The sequence below is a fragment of the Lonchura striata genome, chromosome 2 (genome assembly GCF_046129695.1).
Source record: "Lonchura striata isolate bLonStr1 chromosome 2, bLonStr1.mat, whole genome shotgun sequence".
Classification (NCBI taxonomy): domain Eukaryota; kingdom Metazoa; phylum Chordata; class Aves; order Passeriformes; family Estrildidae; genus Lonchura; species Lonchura striata.
In genome coordinates, this window is record NC_134604.1 from 11,798,301 (window position 1) to 11,812,010 (window position 13,710).

Sequence of the window (13,710 nt, forward strand, 5' to 3'; positions counted from 1 at the left end):
GGGCAGAAAGCTTTATTTTCACTTTAAGGAGCCCCTGCAAACAAAATAATTGTGTTTGTCCAGAAGCACAACTTGTGCAGGAATTGTTAGTGAAATTATCTTTGCTCCTCATGTGTGAGAAGTCAGGCCTAGCTGATCAAAACACTCCCTGGTGGCCTTAAAAGTCTCTGATGAATTTTGAAGCATCAGATCAATGATATGTTATCTTTGTTTCAAAAGACCAATCCTCTGTGATCATTACTGCTGTGCTAGCTGATCATTTTAAATTAACATAACACAAAACAATTTCACAAAATCAATTCATATTCTTCTCTCCAGAGTTTTAATTTTAAATATGGGGAAAGTGGAGTCAGAAAATGGGTCTGTGCAGGAATATGTTGCATTACATTTCCCAGACAACAACTCTGTTGTGGGTTGACCATGCCTGGAGACCAGGACACTCCTTCACACTAAAGTCACTCCTCACCTGGACAGGGGAAAGGAAATATAACTAAAAGTTGATGGATTGGGGTAAGGACAGGGAAAAATCACAAATTGATTACTCTCATGGGCAAAACAGAGTCGACTTGGGGAAACAAGTTTGATTTATTGCAAATCAAAGCAAAGTAGGATAATGAGAAAGAAAACCTAAATCTTAAAATATGTTCCACACACCCCTTCCTTGTTTCCAGGCTCACCTTCACTCCAGCAATGCAGGGGGACAAGAAATGGAGTCTGAAATCAGTTTATGTCATCTCTGCCATACCATCCTCCTCAGAGGGAGGAATCCTCACACTCCCTGTTCCAGCGTGGGGTCCCTTCCATTGGAGACAGTCCTCCATAGTCTTCTCCAATGTGAGTCCTTTCCATGGGCTGCAGTTCTTCACAAACTGTTCCAGTGTGGGTCCTTCCCATGGGCTACAGTCCTTCAGGAACCTGCTGCCCCAACATGAGGCCCCTGTAGAGTCACGAGTCCTGCCAAAAAACCAACTCCAGCATGGGCTTCTCTCTCCGCAGCATCACAGGTCCCTGACAGGAGCCTGCTCCAGTTTGGGCCTCCCATGGAGCTTGCAGCTTCCTCCTGGCATCTTCCTGCTCCAGAGTGGATCCTCCCCAGGCTGTGGGTGGATCTCTGCTCCCCTGTGCCCTCCCTGGGCTGCAGGGGCACGGCAGCCTCACCTTGGGCTCAGCAGGGGCTGCAGGGGGGTCTCAGCTCCGGTGCCTGGAGCAGCTCCTGCCCCTCCTTCCTCACTGACCTCGGTGCTTACAGAGTTTCTTCTCTCACATATTCTCTCTCCTCTCTAGCTGTTGCTGTACACATTTTTTCCCCCTTCTTAAATATGTTATCCCCAAGGCACAATCACTGTCATTGGTCAGTGGTGGGTCCATCCTGGAGCCACCTGGAATTGGCTCTGCTGGACACGAGGAAGCTTCCAGCAGCTTCTCACAGCAGCCACCCCTGTAGCCCTCCCTGCTATCAGAACCTGGCCAACCCAATGCACCCTCCATTATCTCGTGGTGCTTTTCAAATAAATGATTTCATGTAACTCACAACTTCGGAAGAGATTTGAAGGTTATTGCCTTCCATTCATTTCCAAGTAGATTGGATACTAAAAATAAAAAGTAATGACTCAGAGCTTACCTTTCCTGAATCTGGAGCTGAAATGGTAAATATTTAATGATGGAAAGAAACTCTTTCCCAAAGTTTTGTTCTTCTTTGTCCTTCCCTGTAATAAAAAGCAGAATTAATTTCTGAGCACATAGCTGTCCAGGTACCACAGTCATGGATTATCATGTTCCCATAGTATAGATACACAATCCCCATCCTGCAAAAACCTGTGAGGATAAAAATAGCCCCAGTAAAGACAGGGAGAAAATAATCAAAGAGCTACTGTTCACTGTGGGAAAAAAAAATCACCCAGATATACAATCTTTCCTTTCCTTTCGTGCAATGCAATGGCTAAAGGAACTGAAAAAGCCTGTTACCATATACTTTACTGTCTTGATATCACTGGAACATCTACAAACAAAATATATGTATTATGCAGATTACAGTAGCTATTTTTAAAAATACATCTAACACATATATATGAAATTACCATTCATGTACTTGGGAGCAGAGGGCACAGTGCAGCATTTGTCCTGTAGCTTGCCTATCAAAACAGGAAAAAGGCAAAGGCATAAGGCTGACAGTCCTTGTGCTTTCCTTGCAAGGTCTGAATAGCTGAATATAATTTGTTTCTAATTCTCATTGTTAAAAGACATTTACTTAGAAGAAAAACCTATTAGGAGGAAACGGATGATGCTTTGTGCATAACCAAGTGAACAAAGGAATCTTTTTACCAGGATCCATCATCTCAAGGAGACGCTGCAGCTCCTTTGGAAAATTTCTCTCAGAATAGCACAATATCTTTGGCTCAAGGTAAGAGATAAATAAGGGTGTGCCAGCAGGGAGAAGTGTGAATAGGGAGTACAAGGATAAAATTGCCAAGCTGGATATTTCAGCTCCCTCTCCAATCATCTTCCCACACTGTCAGATCCACACAGGCTTCTGCTCAGATCCTTGGTCTCTGAATGATTTCAAAGACACTTTTTTTTTTGCCCTAAGATGGGAAAATAATATTTTGGAGGAAGTAGCTGGCATAGATACAGCAAGTCTCCGCAAATCTTTATTGATCCTAACAGCTCCCTGCCAAAAGCAAATGCACAAACCGTAGGCACCACCAGTTGAAAGGAGTTCTAAAAACGAATTACACGTAGGAAATAACAAGGGAGTTCTCTGGGCCTCACCACTCCATGAGGAGATAACGTCAGCTAGGTTGGGGATAATCTCAATTCAACAGCCCCTGGGGCTCAGATTGCCTGCCTTGGCTCCTAGCTGGCCTTCCCATGGCAGGGAAAGGTGCTCAGACAGCTCAGCACGTGCCCACGGCTCAGGAGACGAGGGTGCCCAGCGTGGGTTAATCCAGCCTGCACAGCTCAGCAGAGTCATACAAACCAAACTGTACCCTGGAAATCCTCCACTCACACATAAACTGATTTTCCCTTTTGCTCCATCACTGCTGTAAGAAGATATTGCCATTGTCCTTTTGCTCTGCCAAGCAGAAGGAAGATTTTCCTGCTAGTAGCATGAAGATAGAGATTCCTGCCTTTCAAGAAGCAGCTAACAGAGTGCATCACTAGTAAAAAGACACAAAAGTGTGTACAGAGCCACCATGGGCTGAGTGAAGCTGTCTGACAGCTGAAGGCATCCTGAAGGTCAGTATGGTGCAAAACTCACTTTGGCCTCTGGTGTGATAACCAGAGCTAGCTAATGATCAGCTCCTGAAGCTGAATTGCCAGAGTAATCTACTTTAAAGGTATTTTAAAAACATCTGCACTCACCTGCAGGTCACATATCATAGAGGTATGTTATGGATGGTGTCTTCAGATTTTGATTTTTTTTGTCCTCAAGTATACTACAACTGGAATTGTAATGGTTTTCTGTGGTTCAGATATGTTCTAAAAGGTAAGCTTACATCAAAAATTTTAGTTTAAGTTCTACAATAGATATAAAAAAACCCATGAAGTTCTCAAAGAGATCTGGATTTCCTTAAAATCACAAATGATTGAATGTTTTTGAGATTATTTCTAGTTCAAATCTAGGGGTATTTCCTAGAAAATTCTTCTACCTGACAGTAACTAGGACTACAATTTTTCCTTACATTTGCTTTCCAAATTCTGTCAAGGTGAAACAAACATGAATGTTTATCTCTTCATAAAGAGATAAAATGTATTTTCTTTTTCCTAACAAATGCATTTGCACCATGAGACTCAGGATGCTTTGGGAAGGCTGAGAGGATGAACGCTGCAATTTTTAATTAACTGGCTGGTTTACCAAGGCAAGGTAGGAAAACAAGATGCTAACATGCTTTTCTTTTCTAACATATATTTCTCTGCATTTGAGGGAGGGCAAGAGGAAGCTTGGAGAGTGCTAGAAAGACCCAAGAGGAGCAATCTTAATGGAACACTTATAGCTTAATTTTACCCATAAAGTGATGCTAGCCTAGGTTATGTCTGTTGGATCTGTATTCCTTGGCTAGGAATCTAATATCTAATTTCTTTAATCTCTCCCAAGGCAGAGTAATGATGTTACCAAACCCTTCCAAACCTTGCGAGCTACTCACAACAATATTGTTACTGTTATTACTTTTACTCTTCCTTACAAAAAATGGGTGATTTGGGAGTCCAGGCACGAAAGCCAAAGTGTCAGAGATGCTCAGGGGTGCTGCTGTTTCCTTCTGTAGGCTCTACAGCCACTGCTTGAGCTGAAGAGAAGACTGGTTTTTGTATTCCCAGATGGAAAAATTTCAGTTGTGCTAATTAAATAGTGTTCATGGCTCCAGGTTATGTCAAGTCATATATCACTCACAGTCTATTGCTGATTGTTTTTATTGTTTAGCTGCTCAAATCTGCGTGACCAAGACAGATACAACACCTTTTGGAAGATCCTTTTGCAACACCAGTCAGACTTACAACTTCATGGGAGTAATACTGAGCCTCATTACATCCTTGGGCAAAATCAGAGCAAAAGGTTGAAATTATTTTATGAAATTGTACAGCAGAAAGGAACCAATCTCTCCCAGCAGCCTCCCCCTTGCCTTGTCTCCTGGACCAACTTGAGGACAAGCTGGGTGGCTATGGGCTTGCTAAAGTGCATTTGTTTGCATTGTCTTGTCAGGAATTTAATTTCACAACATGACATGCTATCAACACAAGCATGTCATTGCAATTTAACATGCATTTTGTTGGCATAGTCTATATCTCATTAAAGTCTCATCTCCTTAGCCAATACCATATGCTACTCATCTGTAGCAAAGTTCTTAAATGCAATGAAAAAGGTATAATTGCAATTGAGAAATGAACTGTTGACCAGCACCCTACAGATATCCCAATTCTACCACACCACTGAAAGCAACAGTATTGCAAGAGCAAACCTCTAACATCATTGCCTTACAGGAAAAAAGTATTGGGCTTAGAGATGCTCCTCAGTCATTCCAGTGTCATTACAGGATTCTCAGACCACCAGACAGACCTGTGTCAATGTGTAGGGCGAAGATCAATTTATAACTTTGTTTGTTTTTTTTTTTTTTTTTTTCAACAGAAGAAAGTTATACCATGTGGAATATCTCTGTTTCCAAAAACACAAATTAAAGTTAAGATATTCTGAAAGCAGTTTGAGACAATTAAGTCACTTTTTAGACATGTTAATAGGTTTTCCTTCTGCATTTTTTTGCTTTCAAGTGACAATAACAATTTTAGTTGCTCTTCTGACAATGGGTAAGCACAGAGATAGTTTTTAAAAATAGATATTTTTAAGGGACTAATATATTAGTAATTGGAAGTTTATTTAGTCATAAATTTTAACTAGTCATAAACCATAAATGAAAGAGCTAGTGGTGATAGAGATTAATCAGGTTCTGTCCTCAGACATGTGAAGATAATTATGACAAATTAATGTGAAAAGCAACTGGATTAGGTAACAAACCAAGTTTAGAGACAAGAGCAGAAGGACAGGCTACTCAGAATGACTGCTGACAATGTAAATGTCTGTCACTTTGCTGTCAGGAGCACTCACCTGCCCCAGGAACTGGTTTGATCCTGTGCTGGCTACAGCCACCCAACCCAAAAGGCAAATCTTTTCAGGTCACTGTCAGTGGGAGTTCCAATTAAACAAAGGCAACTTTTACCCCTTCAGTATTAAAAACATCTCCTTGAAACCATGTATCTTGATTACAGTGCACCACTAATTAAATCTAAATTAAATTTTACAAAGCAGATTGCCAGGGCCTAATTTTTCGACTGTGATAAATCCAGTTTCCTGATGCTGACTACATGTTCACTAAAGACAAAAATCCACTGAAGAACAAATAATTTTGACCTTTCTTGGTATGTTAGGTTACACCACAAGAATTGAGCTGGTAGCTTTCTTTGGATAGGCAATATAATGTACATTTATATTTAGGCTGACATTTTAATTGTACATACTACAAATTATGTTTGGAGCTGAATCAGAGTCCTTAAGATTAAAAAATAGCCACATATTCAAAATTAAACTTTTATATGTTTCTTTGGTGGCAGTTTCTTTTAAACACTTCATTTTCCTACATCTTCTTCTGTCAAAGCTCTATAAATGTGCTAATAGTTGCTTTATTAATGGTTGCCTTGGTCTCACTGAAGTTTTTTCTTTCTTGTTGTTAGTATAATCTATCTTTTTCATGCCTTCTGTCTGGAAAAAACAGAATTAGATGGACCTTTATAAAAGAGCACAACTTAATGTTAAGTTTTAATTAAGCAGTCTTTTTCATTCATTATTTTTTATCCTAAGAGGCTCTAAATCATAGCCTGTTTCTGGCTGAATATACATAGATTACTGCCTTATTTTATCTTTATATTTATCTATTCACTTTGAACAAACTTGGATGAAGCTTAAAAAGTTTTTGAGGATCCCATATAAATTATTTCTCATATGCTCCTTTTTTGTAAACACTGAATGAATAAAGTCATTTTTCCAGACAAACCCTGTAAAAACTGATTACCATTTCATTAATCATTGACAACAAATTAGTATTGTGAAGACAAAATGACTGCACTCTTATGAAAATATCACTTTCTCTATAAAATTTGGAAGATGACAGATGATTTTACGTGCCTTAGTTTCTGAATGCCCAGCTTAAAGATGAAAGGTGCAGAACACCAGCTGGAAAACAAAGTTCTCTAGATGTAGTCAATGGATGGGTCTAATTTGTGCAGTGTGGTGCTGGGGAGTGTGGTGATGCTTGCAGTTCCTGCCACAATAAAAGGTCACTTCCCTGGCTTTGCTTATAATTATCAGTCTTCCTTACAGTCTGCCTAAAGCATCTGCCTGTGCTTTGTTCAGGCTGTCAGCTACTCTGAAATCTTTAAGCAATCTTGACTATTAATAATTAGTATTTATTCTAGATTTATTATATAAAATTATTAAGAAATTTCTATTCCAGATGTCTACACAAAGCTATTTTCTATGAATGATGCTCCCTGGGGAAAAAAAAAAAAAAAAAAAAAAGGAGTGAATTAATACTATGCATCTTTTATAAATAATAAGAAATTGATTCTTAAATAAAAATGCTTACATCTGCCTCTTGCTCCAGATGGTGCAATTTAGCTGCCTATGCTGGTTTTGGTTTTAAACAAATACTTAATCCACCAATTGTCATATCAAGAATTCTCCATTTCTCACAGCTGAAGCCTAAACTGCATTGCTGCTTTAATTCTCAGAACAGGGAGTTTCCTGTCTCACAGGTCAAAAGTACAAGGAAAAAAATTATTTTTAATATTTCAGTGCAGCAGCCACACTTGTAAAATTGCCTGGTACTGTATCCTCCTGTTACTAGCAAAAAATTAAAGCAGCAAACTTAATCCAAAACTCCCACAAGGTCCAACAGTAAGTAGGCAGTAGGGCAGACGTGAAGCAACTTTTTTTTCTCCTTTTCTTCCACATCATCTGATCACTGAGTTTACATTTCTGTTCCAGCCCCTGGGATTATCAATTCCACCTTACAGCAAATCCTTCAACACAGCAATGCTGTGTCCTTGCCCTAAAATCTGCCCAGGAGGAGGCAGTGAGCAGGAGCAGCTCTCTGCCAAGGACAGCCAGGTGCTGGATGCTGTTTTCCTAGGAGAACCACAGTGGAGTGGCACAGCTCCTCCTGGGGAAACCAGAAAAACCCCAGTGTGTATGGGATGTCCTGTAGGAATATAAAAAGCACAGTATGTATGGTTTGACAAGGTCCTAGCAAAGTTATGGCCCAGATCCACCAAATGAGGAGAGTTTGTAGAGAACTTTGGATGAGATTCATCTAAGCAGAGACATCCCTCTACTATGCCATGCTGTGGCAGCAATTTGTGCCTTGAAGCTTTGCTGCCAAATATCATATTTTGAAATGATACTAAATTCTAAAAAGTTGTAGAGTTATTCCATTTTGATTTTTTAGAATCATACTCTTACAATACCAAATTCTTAGACTGATTTAAAAACTTCCAGTTGATTTGAGAATTTCACAATAAAATCAATGTGTAGTTTGAGTGAACTCATTACTACCTAGATTAATAAAAGAGTAAGTGAATGTTTTTCCAATTATTAAGTCTAAAAAGTGATTGAAAATTTCTGGTTTAAGAAGCCTGGGGGAAAAATATTACAACTTCATTCTACTAGTTAAATGAAAAACTTGAATCTACTTCACTAAATGTTACTCATGGAGTAATTTTGGAGCCATAAATAATTAGAAAGGTAAAATTTAAATGAAGATAATTTTTAATTCATTATTTCTTTGTAAGTTTCTTTACTATTGTTGACAATTTGAGGTTTTTTGTAATTGGTTTCCATCTCATTTCTTCTTTTTTTTTAGTTTTTTGTAATTGGTTTCCATCTGATTTCTTCTTTTTTTTTAGTTAAGAAAAACACTTGGAATAACTTAGCATGATTTGATTTACTTCTTATTTAGCTAAACTGATGTGTACTTTTGTTATGAACCTTTCTCCAAAGATAAAAATGTCTTTGTTCTCATTTGTCCAGGAGAAATTGTGAGTGTGGTAGATACAGCTACATAATCTTGAGGGTGTGTGCTGAGTGTCCAGAATTTTTAACCCTAGTGGACGTGTGATCTGATTTTAGCTGCAGCTACTGGCAGAGCTGTTTCAAACAGGAGCAGTCCCATGATCCCTAAATATATGCAAATAAAAGCCATAGCACTGTAGGCAGCCAGCAAGCAGGAGATTTGGGATCACATTTTAGACTTAGGTTAATTCTAAGTAATTTTTCTACAGATAACACATCTAACCAAAACTACTGAAATGCCTTAAAGGAAATTCAGTAACTCCTTGGGCTGATTGCCAGATGAGAACCAGTCCTGTTTAGCAGCTCCATGTTTAAATGAGTAGTGAAATATAAGAGATACTTTAGGAAAATGTTCCTGGCCACCTTGTGGCTATGGGTATCATTTTTCCACCTTTTACAGGTGCTTTTTAAAACAGAACTAGCACCTCTGTGGGTGTGAAATGGCAGGAAAGAGCACCCCTTGTCAGCTCAGAGGCACCTGCCCACCGCACAGGAGCCCTTCTTGGAAAAGGGCCTGGGTCTGCCTAAGCACCAAGTCCCAGCTCACACTGGAGCTGCTGCCAGAATTCTTTGCTGTGGGCATCGTTTTAACTTCCTGACACTGACAGACACCTGTGCCTCTTTGCCTGGGATAATGAACTCAGAATGCCTAAAGTCGATAGCCTTTGCAAAACCAGCTTAAATTAAAATCGTTCTCTCCCCAGGCTTTCCGTACAGCTTACAAAGAAATGTTGCTGTCTCTCTGTGAGATTGAGTTGTCATATGAACAAAACAGAGCTACACTTAGCAAAGAACTGCCCTGCTTGGTTCAGGATGTTCATGCAACATCAAGCTATCACCATTTTGTTGATATACAGTTTTTATAGATCTACTAAGCTATTGCTAAGCTGTCAGTTCTGACTGTTTCCTTTAACGATCAAAGATCTGTGACTGAAAATTACAGGGTTTTTAACTCTCCATTTCCCAACAGACTTTGACAGTGGGTCCCCACCATTCTTTTTTCTGATGTACCTAAAGCATTTTTACAGTCAAAGGATATCTGAAGATACTGTACAATACCAAAACCTTCCCAGGTACAAATAGCCAATTATAATGCAACTGAAGGTTGAATAAATTATTTACTGACCCTGGAGGTAATAAAGTGATAGCCAAAGGTGGGGGGTTCATTACCTGTATCATTACCACAGCTCATATGACTCCCATGTTAATGCCAGCAATTAGTTTGCTCAGATTGTCCATGAGAAATTTTCTGTATGAACCTAGCAAACTAAATTCTCATCACTTTGTTCCAGCTATCCAAGACAGAGACATAAACACTGTGAATGACCATATATCTATTGATTATGAGCTTGGACAGACTTAACACCCACACAATAATAAGACATATCCAAATAAGCATTAGGGTCCAAGACAGATCAAGCGTGCAGCAATTGTACCTATCAGCCTCATTAGCTAACCCTGACCATCCTTCATGCTTCACAGAAGTGCTTTCTGCATTTTAGAGTATCATTAATGGGGAAAAAACGTGTTTGGGATCTCAAGTTATTGCTCCTGTGTAATGTTTTTCTAATGTGTTTCTATGAGCATTGGAACTCATACATAATTTGGGTTGCCTTTCTAAGCCATCAGAATCACTCCTACACGGCACAATACGGTATCAAGTGTGGCTCATGCAAAATAAAAAGTGCAACAGAGAAATGCCTGGAGAAGTAAAAGCTTTATAACTTCCAAATACCTTTAGAAATAGCAGTTTTATAAACTTCCATTGGTTGTCTTTGTACAGCAGAGGATGACTTCCATTTAATCATGTTCCCATGAACTTACCAACATTAGAAAACCTTACAAGATGAGAAAAAGATGAGTACTTTCCTTTAATCCTTGTGTCTTGTTAACTGAGGAGCCACCAGGAGCAGAGGGCATTATTCCATGAGTTCATGAGCCTCCTTGGTAGTGAAAATGGAAAATTATGTCATAATTTATGAAGAGACAGCAATCACTTTTCTTTTTTAAATTCTAATTTTTGACACCTAGCTTTTCATCACAATTAAATAAGAAGCAAGCCTATAAAGAAAATTATACAAAATATTGTGAGTGAGGTATATTCAAATACTTTGTTTTTTTCTTTTAAGGATGTATTTATTAAAATGACAGAATCCTGCCATGTAGTACTCAGGATACTGTGCCCTGATATGTACAAAAGTAGCATACAGGGAGATTATTTTACTTTGTTGTTGTTATTGCTGTATGTATATTATTTATAACACACATATATAAAACACATACATTCATGTATGCATGCACATGTATGTGTGTGTATATATATATAGATACATATATATATATATACCCAGATTTTTTTTTTTCACCAGAGCAATAAATTGAGCATATCTGTACCTTCCAGATCTCAGGCTACTGTTGCAGTTGCCAAGCTACAGATCACCAGAGTTCTCAACTTTCACTGTACCCATTCCAGCTCCTGCAAAACAATATACTGTAATGATGTGAAGGGGAACATTTTTCAACAACATTTCAGCTACCTTTAGCAGAATTGCTTCTGTATCTTTCTACATGTTGCCATAAAATAAGAGAACCTAAATACAATGGAAAGTGTTTTTCTGACATTACAAGGCTGTAAAGAGGACAGTGCAGCATTTAAGAATGATGCACTAAACCAGAAGTCCTACTATTATTTTAGGTATTATACATGAAAGTAACCCTCCTGGACTATCTCTGTTTGTAAAAATAAACCATTCTACTGCCTGCTTTCAACGTGTGATCCTGCCTTCATGCCTATTTGAAGGCATAATTTGGCAGGTTCTTTAAATTGAGATCCTAAGTGTCCATACTTTATGAGTGCTCTCCTCAAGAGCCAGCTGCAAAAGGAAGAGGAGAGAGAAACCTGTCAGTGAAAATAGAGTTATTGCTAAATCTGAGATACTCTGTGATATAAGTTACTGAAAAATGAAAACAATCTCGCAGAACATCATTGTGCAGGCCAAATGAGCCATGAGAGATTTGGTGGGTAAGGTAATACACCACTGTAATAACTCCAGCAGCTTAAGAACAACCTGTGAACTGAAAGTACACACCAGCTCCAGTAAACACAAAGTTTGAATGTCAGGAGAGGTCTAACCTGCAGTCCTTTGAAACAGGTGTTCTTCTAGTAAAAGTTTGATCTCCAATAGCAGACTTCAACTTTCAATACAGGACTGTTGCTGATGCTGAAAATACCCCCACTTTACATACATGTAGAAGTAAAAAAAGCATCCCAGTTTTCCCCTTTTATTGCTGCTCAATATCTTGCACTATCAAAATCATCAGGATGCTTTTTTCCTGAAAAAGATTCATTGCTGACTCATTATCTCTGCTAAATGTCTACCGCACATACACAGTAATAGAATTCAAATGTTAACTTAAATGGAAACAATAGCATGGATATGTACTGCCAACATCACCCCTCAAAAAAGTTATGTTTGAGAAAATTACTTGCAAAGAAACAACAGCACGTTACTTGTTGGACAGTAAGGTGATGTTCACAGTCTGCTACTCTTACCCCAAGCATGGAAAAAAGTAAGAATAAAACATTTTCTAAAGCTCTGTTATAAATTAGGAGCTTCCAGACAGCTTAGAAGGTCTTGTTTGCAGGAACTCATCTCTCATAAAAGGCTTGTTGCAGCTCTAGGGAGGAGTAAAATAGCTACTGATGACATTCAAATCATGATCTGTCTTCTCAGTCATTAATTTTAAATATGATTCATACTTTATTATGCTGTGGAAACCAAAGAAATTATCCTTTATTGTGTCTAGCCATTTTTCATCACTATGTACTCATAATGACCAATTTTGCTCTTCCCTTCTGGAATGTGCTTGAAAATGTGCAAAAAATTAAACCCAGATATTTACATTTGCCTTTAATTCAGCTTCATAAGGATTTTCCAATGTAAATACATATTTATACAATATAAAAGAATTATTAGCATTCAAAATCTATAAACAACATTAGCCTTTAAATTGCTAAATATTAGGGTTCATAAATCAGAAGCAAGTCCAGGTCAAACCTCAGGGAACAAGCACTATTGAGCTTTTTCCTACTTAAACGCGAATACAGAGAAAAATATACATTTGAATGACTGTCTAAATCTGTGTGCAGTTTAATAACCATTGAAGTTAATTCCAATAACTGGTGGGTTTGTAATATTCATACTCTGTTGCAATATCAATGGCATTTTTGTTCTTGGTTTGATTTGGTTATTTTTTGAAAAATAGTACATAGAAAGAGATTTTGGCTCACATTTTCGAAATTCCAACTGCAATTCCTTGTTTCAGCTACATGGCTTTGGACAAATAATTTACTCTGTGACTCAAAATCCCACATGTGAGCTGGAAGTTTTCATTATGCATTTCCATACAAAATAGATATGCTGCATAAAGCTGAGGCACCATTTCCCTCATGTTTAATAGAGAGGGGGCATCCTCTGAATCCTCCTACTTTCACCCCGGTTGAGGCAAAGTTCTTCCTCCAAAGCCTGTGTGAGACATTACTCTGCTGGAACTCCCATTGATCTTTATTTCCAGGGGCACAGTAGTGGAATACTATTTTATACTATTCTATATATTTAATACTAGTGTGTCTCCCTCCTGCCCAGCTGCGCATTCACTGAGGAGCTACAGCAGGGATGCACAGAGTTAACTCTCCATCACTGCAGAATTACTCCAATAAATGAGATAAGATCACTGAGCTAAGTCTCACAGCACACAGTCCAGTTTGATAAATATCTGATGGATTAGGATGGAGAACTAAATAATATTTATTAGCAAGAGATACTTACTAAATAGTAGCACAGCATCACAGAACATGCTGAGTTGGAAAGGACCCACAAGGATCATTGAGTCCAACTCCTGGCCCTGCTCAGAACCATCCCCAAGAGTCACAACTTGTGCCCGAGAGCTTTGTCCAAACATTTTTGAGCTCTGGCAGGCTTGGGGCTGTGACCACTGCTCTGGGAGCCTGTAAGCAGGGCATGGCATCCAGCATCTGCAAAGACAATATGATTCCTTTATGTCTAGCATAAGAGTTCATCAGAGGTTGCTGGTTT

General features: G+C 38.6%; 2 long non-coding RNA genes across 3 annotated transcripts in view; both read right to left on the reverse strand.

The window, feature by feature from the left end:
- Nucleotides 1–232: 232 nt before the first annotated feature.
- On the reverse strand, nucleotides 233–2,430 carry LOC116184082 (uncharacterized). The gene is made up of 3 exons (XR_004148817.2): nucleotides 2,079–2,430; nucleotides 1,622–1,706; nucleotides 233–466 (listed from the first exon to the last, which is right to left on the reverse strand). It is a non-coding gene; the product is annotated as an uncharacterized LOC116184082 (long non-coding RNA).
- A 4,610-nt stretch (nucleotides 2,431–7,040) lies between these two features.
- LOC110476341 (uncharacterized) overlaps nucleotides 7,041–13,710 on the reverse strand; it is a 108,094-nt gene continuing 101,424 nt past the window's right edge. For both annotated transcript variants that reach the window (XR_013342126.1, XR_002466394.3), the window contains 3 exons: nucleotides 13,444–13,649; nucleotides 11,009–11,090; nucleotides 7,041–10,557 (listed from right to left, as the gene is read on the reverse strand). This is a non-coding gene — a long non-coding RNA (uncharacterized LOC110476341). The remainder of the gene's footprint in view (nucleotides 10,558–11,008; nucleotides 11,091–13,443; nucleotides 13,650–13,710) is intronic.